This window comes from Capra hircus, chromosome 16 (genome assembly GCF_001704415.2).
Source record: "Capra hircus breed San Clemente chromosome 16, ASM170441v1, whole genome shotgun sequence".
Classification (NCBI taxonomy): Eukaryota; Metazoa; Chordata; class Mammalia; order Artiodactyla; family Bovidae; genus Capra; species Capra hircus.
The window spans coordinates 3299693-3310630 of NC_030823.1; the positions used below are offsets into that span (position 1 = coordinate 3299693).

Sequence of the window (10938 nt, forward strand, 5' to 3'; positions counted from 1 at the left end):
AGTGGTATAATTCAGCCTGAGTCTGAAGGTCCAAGAACCAAGGAGCCAAAGATGTAAATCCCAATCTGAGGACAGGAGAAGAGATAAGAATTCCCATTTCAAGCAGTGAGTTGAGGGGAAAGGGATGACTTCCTCTTTCTTCACTTTTTATTATATTTAGGCCCTCAACAGATTGGATGATGCCACTCACATTAGGGAGGGCAGTCTGCTTAACTAAATTCATGGATTCATCTGGAGATAACTTCGGAGACATATCCAGAAATAATGTTTGATCTGGGCACTCTGCAGCCAGACAGGTTAACACAAAAAGTTAACCATCATGTGTTCTGTATACATAAAGTGCCAAATTCAGTTCTAGTAGTGCAGGCTCCATGCTCAGAGGTTGAGATTCCAGACTTGAAAAGTTAAGATTCAAGGCCTAGATGACTAGGTTCAATACGTGGTAGGCTGGATGACATTCAAGTTCTACCTGAATGCTGCAGAAAGCCAGGTTATAGAGGGAATGATATTACACAGTTTAGTAATTTATGGGGGGTTTCCCTGATAGCTCAGTTGGTAAAGAATCCACCTACAATGCAGGAGACCCCAGTTTGATTCCTGGGTCGGGAAGATCCTCTAGAGAAGGGATAGGCTACCCACTCCAGTATTCTGGCCTGGAGAATTCCACAGACTGTATAGTCAGTCCATGGGGTCACAAAGAGTTGGATATGGCTGAGAGACTTTCACTTTTCACCTTAGTAATTTTTGGCATCCTTGAAAGGCCTCCTTCCATGACCACATGGCCTGACGCAGAACATAGGAGCTTTGGTTCTATGTCTAGTGTGCCAGGTTACAGGCCTAGTAGGGCAGTTTTTATGTGTGCAGAAACAAACTTTATGACTGAAATACCACATTCCATGTCCGGAATTCCAGCCTCCAGACTTGTATGGCCATGTTCCGTGTTTGGACATTGAAATTCATACATGGAGTGCAAGGTTCCATATCATGCTTGGAGGTTGAGATTCCACATATGGAATGCCAGGTTCTAGTTTTGTGAATGGAGAGTCAAATAACTACTTTGAGATTTATGTTTCCACAGTCCAAAATTCAGGGTTTGTGTGGGTTTTTTTTTTTTTTTCACATTTTAGGCCTACTTACTTATTTAGAGAACCAAATTCTACTTCTATAGATCAGTTCTTATGAATGTAAGACCTTGTATCCTTGTAACCTACCTAAAATTCGGGGTTCCATACTTGTCATGGAAGGTTCCAAGCCAGGGTGACTAAGTTCCATGCTCAGGGGGCCAGATGACTTGCCTCGAGGTTCAGGTTCTAACCTAGAAGGCCAGGCTCCAAGCTTGGAGAGAGTACTTTCACATAGGCCTCCATGAAATGACTGTAAGGCCTAATTCTATGCCTAAAGGGTCAGGGTCCACATATAAAAGTAGAGGTTCCAACCCCTGGAGTGCCTGATTTTACAACTAGAGTGGCAGGCTCACACCTGGAGAGAGTCTTCAGGGATGGAATTCAGAATCCACGTTGGAGGGCCAGGTTCCATGTTTGAAGGGCACATTCTATACCAGGAGGGCAATTGTTCATGCTTAGATGTTTAGGTTTCATGCCTAGAGGCCCAAGTTCCATGTCAGCAGGCTTGGGTCTTGTGGACCAACGCAGTGTATGACTGGACAGGCAGACTTAACCTCTCAGTTGGTAAAGAATCTGCCTGCAATGCACGAGACCTGGGTTCGATTCCTGGGTCAGGAAGATACCCTGGAGAAGGAAATGGTAACCTACTCCAGGATTCTTGCCTGGAGAATCCCACAGACAGAGGACCCTGGCAGGCTACAGTCCATGGGATCACAAGAGTCAGACAATGACTTAGTGACTAAACCACCACCACCACCACCACACATAAATTAATACTTGCAATTCGAGATTTCATACGCTGTTATGTTCTATGCTTTGGGGACTATTCCATGTTTAGAGATTGAGATTCCTTTCATGGAATATCAGGCTCCATTTTGGGATATTGTGATTCTGTACTTAGAATGCCAACTTCCATGCCATGCCTGGGTGACCAGGTTCCATGTCTTAGGCAGCTAACTTCGACTGAAACACTGGACTTAATGTCTGGAGTGCCAGATTCCACACTTATAAAGCCACGTTCTGTACTGGAAGACTGAGATTCTACCTATTGTGTGCTATTACACTTCTATACGTTTTAGGAATAGAGTTCTATGTGGGATACCAGGATCCATGTTTGCAGGGCCAGGATCCATCCTGGAAAGTGATATTCCATACATGGAGCACCAGCTTCCATGCTTGGATATTGGGACCCACATACATTGGATTTTATGCCTGGAGAAGCAGGATTCACACCTGGAGAGATATTCCATGTTTGGAGAGCTTAATCCCATAGTTGGAAAGCCATGTTCCATGTTTGAAGGGACATATTTTCTCCATTCATAAAACTTTTATTCAACTTACATGAACTTAATAAACATGTTCTTAGTAATTATGCTTAGATTGTTCATGAAAATCTCACAAGACATTAAAAAAGCTGGCCATCATCTCAAGTTATTTCCCTGTTAACTATTTTTATAGCACATGCATGTTAGGCAAGTATTAAAAAAAACCCATAAAAGCAAAAAAAAAATCTTAAAAAGATAGTTAAATACATGGGTTTTGTTTTGTTTTGTTTCACTGCTGCACGTGATATCCATGAAGTAAAAGATATTAAGCAATTTACTTTTACTCCATCTTTGGTTGTACATTTCTTCTTAGGTTGCTGATATATTTAAATGAAAACAAAGAGGGTAGCAAAAATAATGAAAGCAAATAGCAGGTAATTCTACAAATAATGGAACATGAACCGTTTCTGCCCTTATGCAGAGTAAACTGGGTCACAACCAAAGGAACACTTCTGTAGCTGTAGTCAACGGTGTGCACACTGAAACTGACTATTCCACACATAACACATAGTTTAACGTGCAATATCCATGGGATATCCACTTCTACTATAGCCTTGTGAGTGCTCCAAACCTGAAAGTACCCACAACTGTATCTGTGACTAGAACCAATTAGCCCTTCTATTCTCCACCAGGACAAACCAATATATAGGCAGTTTTCTTTGCTTAGACATGGAGGCAGTTTTAACATTGGCCCTTGTGAAGCCACAATGTACCAAAAGTACTGTGCCAAATATTTATGACGTATAAAAATTCTACATCCCCATATTGACCACTTCAAGATGAAAACAGGTAACTCTCCCTAAATGTTAACTGGCTCTATTCCCTTAATATTAAACATAAAAAATCACATGGGAAATTCATATAGAAGTAGCATAAACCTGTCATAAATCATAAGCAAAAAACTATTTGTGGGACAGCACAGATGACAAATGGTCCACTGTGTAAATTTCAGAATGAGGCAGACAGTGTTAGAAGTCCGGTTATTTTCCCCCTCCTTCTCCTGCTTCAGCTTTGTCTCCTTGGGTATCCAATGTCCACCATGTCAAGTTGTCTCCCAGTAGCTGCACTATTAGCGTGCCATCTTTGTATGACTCTTCACTGAATGCACCAAGTTCAGCAATGGCTTCACCAAATGCTTTCTTTGCCAGAAAGCAGACTTTCTCAGGAAGTTGAAAATCTCATCATACAAAACAGAAAAGTTAAGGGCCAGACCCAATCTGATAGGATGTGTTGGTTGAATTTTCTTTTAGCTGATTTCAAAAGCTTCTCGGTATGCTTGCTGTGACTGATTCACAATCCCTTTCTTGTCATCACCAGCAGCAACCTCAACCAAGGAACGGTAGTAGTCTTGTTTTATTTTCAAACAGAAGACTTTGCTCTCTGCTTGTGAAGCACTGTGGATCAAGAACTCTTCCAATAAAAACAAAAATAAACAAATGGGACCTAATTAAATGGCAACCCAATCCAGTACTCTTGCCTGGAAAATCCCAAGGACAGAGGAGCCTGGTAGGCTACAGTCCATGGGGTCGCAAAGAGTCGGACATGACTGTGGAACTTCACTAAATTTAAGAGCTTTTGCACAATGAAGGAAACTATAAGCAAGGTGAAAAAACAGTCCTGAGAATGGGAGAAAATAATAGCAAACAAAACAACTGACAAAGAATTAATCTCCAAAATATACAAGCAGCTCACGCAGCTCAATACCAGAAAAACAACCCAATCAAAAAGTGGGCAAAAGACCTAAACAGACATTTATCCAAAGAGAACATACAGATGCTAATGAACACATGAAAAGATGCTCAACATCACTCATTAGAGAAATGCAAATCAAAACCACAATGTGGTTATCACCCCACAGTGTGCAGAATGGCCATCATCAAAAAAAATCTATAAATAAGAAATGCTAGAGAAGGTGTGGAGAAAAGGAACCCTCCTACACTGTTGGTGGGAATGCAAACTGGTCCAGCTGCTATGGAGAACAGTGTAGAGATTTCTTTAAAAACCGGGAATAGAACTGCCATACAACCCAACAATCACACTGCTGGGCGTACACCCCAAGGAAACCAGAATCGAAAGAGACACATGAACCCCAGTGTTCACTGCAGCACTGTATACAATAGCTAGGACATGGAAGCAACCTAGATGTCCATCCGCAGATGAATGCATAAGAAAGCTGTAGCACATATACACAATGGAAGATTACTCAGCTATAAAAAGAAACACATTTGAGTCAGTTCTAATGAGGTGAATGAACCTGGAGCCTATTACAAAGTGAAGTAAGTCAGAAAGAGAAAGACAAATACTGTATATTAACGCATATGTATCGAAGAAGGCAATGGCACCCCACTCCAGTACTCTTGCCTGGAAAATCCCATGGACAGAGGAGACTGGTGGGCTGCAGTCCGTGGGGTCACTAAGAGTTGGGCACGACTGAGCAACTTCACTTTCACTTTCACTTTCATGCATTGGAGAAGGAAATGGCAACCCACTCCAGTGTTCTTGCCTGGAGAATCCCAGGAACAGAGGAGCCTAATGTGCTGCTGTCTTTGGGGTCACACAGAGTCGGACATGACTGAAGCGACTTAGCAGCAGCAGCAGCTACTCATGTATGTGTATATGGAATTTAGAAAGATGGTACCGATAATCCTACAGGCAGGGCAGCAAAGGAAACACAGATGTAAAGAACAGACTCGGACTCCGTGGGGAAAGGCGAGGGTGGGATAATTTGAGAGAAAAGCATTGAAACACATGTAAAATAGATCACCCATGCAAGTTCAGTGCATGAGGCAGGGCACACAAAGTTAGTGCTCTGGGACAAACCAGAGGGATAGGGTGGGGAGGGAGACGGGAGGGGAGTTCAGAATGGTGGGGACAGATGTATGCCTGTGGCACATTCACGTTGATATATGGCAAAACCATCACAATATTATAAAGTAATTATCCTCCAATTAAAATAATTTTTGAAAAGAACTCTTCCAAAAGTAACAGTACATCATTGCAGATATGTCCTAGCTTGGTCTCTATTTTCTCTCTGTATTCTCAAGTCATCTTCTGTTTTTTTCTCAGCACCTTCCATCTTTTGCTCAGTACTTGAGAGGACCCTCCAAGATGACCTATGGGCTCCTACAACATTTTTACAAGCAACTGAGAGAAGAATCCTCTCCTCAATGGCTAATTCGGCTCCTGGCTCAGTTGCAGACTTCATGCAGGCTGCCATATCATCACATCGCTCAGCCTGCTCAGCCAGTTTGGCCTTCTGTACCAGATCATTTTTATCCACGACAGGATATTCTGTGTCTGAAGTGGTGGCGGCAGATGGGCAGGACTTTGACGGGACATATTTTATACCGGCTTTATAGGTTTTCATGCTTAGAGAACAAAGTTCTATGCTGGGAGATCTAAGTCCCTTCCCTGTTCAGTGTATTATCATGTAGAGGATCAGATTATATGCTTGGGAAGGTAAAATTGGACCTAAATCAGATTATATGCTTTGAGAGGTAATACTAGACCTGAAAAAACCTAAATCAATGCTTGAAAGTCCATATTTCATATAGGAGTGTCAAGTTCTATGCTTGGAGATTGAGATTCCATATGTGGATTTTCTGTGTCCAACCTTGGAGAACAGGTTCCATGTCTTACATTTTTAAGAGAATCAACTTCTCATTTCCTAAATTCTAAAAGTACTCTTTCTTAAAATTAATCTTCCTTGTAGCATGTCTGAAGTCAAGGTGTTACAGTGGCTCACTTTTCTACTTCCTATTTCAGAATTGCTATCCTCCATTTTATTAAAAATGAATGAATGAAAAAATGAATGGTGAACACTCTTACTGAACTTAATTGTAGTGCCTTGTCCTGGGGTGAAATAACCTCCAGGGTAGTGATGGGCAATTCAACGTTTTGTAGTTAGGGAAGCCTTCTTTAGACAAGATAATGTAAATGTACATTGGGCTTGTGTTTCTTTTTCTATCTTATCCATATTTCTGATAAGGGTGAATTATAGACTGTGTGGATCACAACATTCTGTGGAAAATTCTTAGAGATGGGAATACCAGACCACCTTTCCTGCTTCCTAAGAAATCTGTATGCAAGTCAAGAAGCAACAGTTAGAACTGGACATGAAACAACAGAGTGATTCCAAATTGGAGAAAGAGTATGTCAAAGGTGTATACTGTCACCCTGCTTATTTAACTTATATGGAGAGCACATCATGCAAAATGCCAGGCCTGAAGCACAGGCTCGAATCAAGACTGCTGGGAGAAATATCAATAACCTCAGATACACAGATGACAACACCCATATGGCAGAAAGTGAAGAAGAACTCAAGAGCCTCTTGATGAAAGTGAAAGAGGAAAGTGAAAAACCTGGCTTAAAACTCAACATTCAGAAAACTAAGATCATGGCAACTGTTCCCATTACTTCATGACGAATAGGTGGAGAAACAATGGAAACAGTGACAGACTTTATTTTCTTGGGCTCCAAAATCACTGCAGATGGTGACTGAAGCCATGAAATTAAAAGACACTTGCTCCTTGGAAGAAAAGCTATGACCAATCTAGGCAGCATATTAAAAAGCAGAGACATTACTTTGCCAACAAAGGTCTGTCTAGTCAAAGCTATGGTTTTTTCAGTAGTCATGTATGGACGTGAGAGTTGGACTATAAAGAAAGCTGAGCACCAAAGAATTGATGCTTTTGAACTGTGGTATTTGAGAAGACTCAAGAGTCCCTTGGACTGCATGGAGATCCAACCAGTCCATCCTAAAGGAAATCAGTTCTGAATATTCATTGGAAGGACTGATGCTGAAGCTGAAACTCTAATACTTTGGCCACCTGATACAAAGAGCTGATCACTGGAAGAAGCCCTGATGCTGGGAATGATTGAAAGTAGGAGGAGGAAGGGGATGATAGAGGATGAGATGGTTGGATGGCATCACTGACGCAATAGACATGAGTTTGAGTAGGCTCTGGGTGTTGGTGATGGAAAGGGAAGCCTGGCGTGCTGCAGTCCATGCAAAGAGTTGGACACAACTGAGTGACTGAACTGAACTGAACTAATAGTATAGAAATAAAGTGTGTTGGGATGTCCTAAATTCACGTATATTGTGGAGCGAAGTGCCAGGAGTGACAACAAATTTTGTTCAATGATCTTATATCTTGCATCTCCTAGCTACTGTCGAAGAAAGTCTTATTATTATAAAAGAGTTCTGTGAGATCGAAGCAGAAAGGATCAAAATATTGAGCTTAGCAGAGCCATTTTATCTAAGCAACACACTCATGGAGAAGCAAGACTGTGCCTTATTCACCCACCCTCCTTCCCCCTCTCCCTTCTTTCCTCCACCCCTCTTCTTCTCTTCCTTCCTTTCCTTCTTCTATATTCTTATGCAGTTTAGCATTAAGACATCAAGATTTGTAAAATTTATGTTGGAGAATAGCAGTGTACTACCAAATTTCACTTGCATTTATCCATATATCAGTTGAGAATTTTGCATTATTTCAAAGAGATGAGAAATCCCATGTTTATTTCCAACAGATCAACATTAGACCTTCGTTAGGAAAATATATTGAAAGCAAGTAGAGGCACTTCCCTATTTCCTTAAATATTCATTCAAACTTGTAGAAGAAACACTTCATTCATTTTGCCCAAAAGATTATTGATATCATAAACTTATATTTAGTTTTTACTGGGGTGTAATCTCCTGCTGTTCCTCATTAACCACTATTTCAGCTTTCTATAAAGCTGCTTTATAGAAAGCAGCTTTACCCGCTTACCTGCTTCCTGAGAAATCTGCATGCAAGTCAAGAAGCAAGAGTTAGAACTGGACATGGAACAACGGACTGGTTCCAAATTGGAAAAAGAGTATGTCAAGGCTGTATACTGTCAACCTGCTTATTTAACTTATATGGAGAGTACATCAGAGTATTTCAGGTAGTCATTTGTATTATGTACTTACTAGATTTATATTAACTTAATGGAGATATATTGTGAACCCACCTGTAAATAATGCACTTAAAATCATGATTACTGTGTCTTTTGTAAGCATCACACTAACTCGTAGCTCAGTCCCTTCTTTTCCTTTTGCTGTTTATTCCCACAAGGCAGATTAACCTGCATGGAACATTTGCTTACATAGAACAAAATGTTCCTAAAATGTAATTAGTATGTAATGACCTGAACACTTCAGAAAACCAACTTTATTAAATTAATTTTGTTGCTCTTGTACAGTTGTGTCCAACACTTTGCGACCCCATGGACTGCAGCTTGCCAGGCTTCCCTGGCCTTCACCATCCCCCAGAGCTTGCTCAAACTCATGTCCATTGAGTCAGTGATGCCATCCAACCATCTCATCCTCTGTCATCCCCTTTCCTCCTGCCTTCAATCTTTCCCAGCATCAGGGTCTTTTCAAATGAGTCAGTTCTCATCATGTGGCCAAAGTATTGGAGCTTCAGCATCAGCATCAGTTTTTCCGATGAATATTCAGGATTGATGTCCTTTAGGATGGACTGGTTGGATCTCCTTGCTGTCCAAAGGACTCTCAAGAGTCTTCTCCAACACCGCGGTTCAAAAGCATTAATTCTTCGGTGCTCAGCCTTCTTTATAGTCCAACACTCACATCCATACATAACTACTGGAAAAACCATAGTTCTGACTAGATGGACTTTGGTCAGCAAAGTAACGTCTCTGCTTTTAAATTTCATTTTGGAAGCACATAAGTTAAAATCCATAAAGATCATTATTTAAAGGATATTACTAGGACATTTGCACAACCTCAAGAAGAGACAAGCAGCAAACCAAGTTTAGAATCGGGGTAGCCAGAACCAATCCAAATGCCCCTGTCACTGGACAGGCTGAAAGCTGGGTGGGAACACTGCGCCAAGCCCCTGTCTCTACTTGGTCTAGAAGCTGTATGTCTCTCTGTCACCATCTGAATGAATTCTACGCAGCCTCATCTTTCTGACAGTGTCATCCACACTGAAATCATGTGTAAGGACACTGACGGGAGGAGCCTGGGCCATAGCCTTGCCCTCTGGCTTCAAGGGAAGCTGGGAAAATGTGGCCATTTTCAAAAGGCAGTCTCACTAGATGGAAGAGCTGCCCAATGTAGTGAGTGTTCAGAGCATCTAGATGGCTAAAAGGAATGAGAAGTGCTACTACACAAAGTTAGGCAGTAATGACATGATTTTTAAATACAAATATTTTGTTTAAATCACCATGTGATCAAGGATTGCATTATAATGTTCATTTCACTATAATCTTCTTTATAACACAGACAATTTCCTGCTTTTCCCCATTAACAAACAATGCAGGCTTCTTGATTTACTTTACATTAATTGAATGAAAAGGAAAGATTAGTTAACAAGTACATCTTTAAAAGACATGTCTGTGTGTTGGTGTGGGGTTTGCATTCTAAAGTGGACATTGAACTTCAAGGCTTGATGTGTTATTCTTTCATTTTGCTTCTGAGAAATGGATTTACTTTAATAGAATTCCTTTTCAAAAAAAATTTTTATTGAAGTACAGTTGATTTACCATGTTGTATTAATTTCAGGTGTGCAAAAAAGTGATTCAATTATATATATACATATATATATTGTTTTACAGATTCTTTTCCATTATAGGTATTATAATATATTTAATATAGTTCCCTGTGCTATATTTTTAAATAAGCTCATATGCATCATTTTTTAGATTCCACATATAAGTTTTATCATATCTTGTCTTTCTTTGGCTTACTGATAATCTCTGCTACTGCTAAGTGACTTCAGTCATGTCCGACTCTGTGCGACCCGGTAGACGGCAGCCCACCAGGCTCCCCCGTCCCTGGGATTCTCCAGGCAAGAACACTGGAGTGGGTTGCCATTTCCTTCTCCAATGCATGAAAGTGAAAAGTGAAAGGGAAGTCGCTCAGTCGTGCCCGACCCTTAGCATGGACTGCAGCCTCCCAGGGGAGGAGGGAAAATCCATGGGATTTTCCAGGCAAGAGTACTGCGTGGGGTGCCATTGCCTTCTCCGACTGATAATCTCTAGGTCCATCCATATGGCTGCAAATGGCGTTAGTGCCTTCTTTTTTATGGCTGAGTAATATTCTATCGGACATATATGTCGCGTGTTCTTTATCTTTTCATATGTTGATGTACATTTAGGTTGCTTCCATGTCTTGGCTATTGTAAAGAGTACTATGACCATTGGGATTCATGTATCTTTTCATATTAGAATTTTCATCTTTTCTGGATATATGCTGAGGAGTTGGATTGCTGGATTATACGGTAACTCTGTTTTTATTTTGTTAAGGAACTTTCATACTATCTTCCATAGCAGAGAATAGTACATACAGTAATTTAAATTCCCACCAACAGTGTATGAGGGTTCCCTTTTCTCTATACATTTATCATTAGTAGACTTTTTGATGATGGCCATCTCAACCAGTATAAAGTGATACCTCATTGTAGTTTTGATTTGCATTTCTCTAACAAGATTGCTGGGAGAAATAT

The 10938-nt window shown here is 40.6% G+C and overlaps 1 pseudogene; it reads right to left on the minus strand.

Moving 5' to 3' along the window:
- Positions 3430-5816, minus strand: LOC102183531 (annotated as a pseudogene).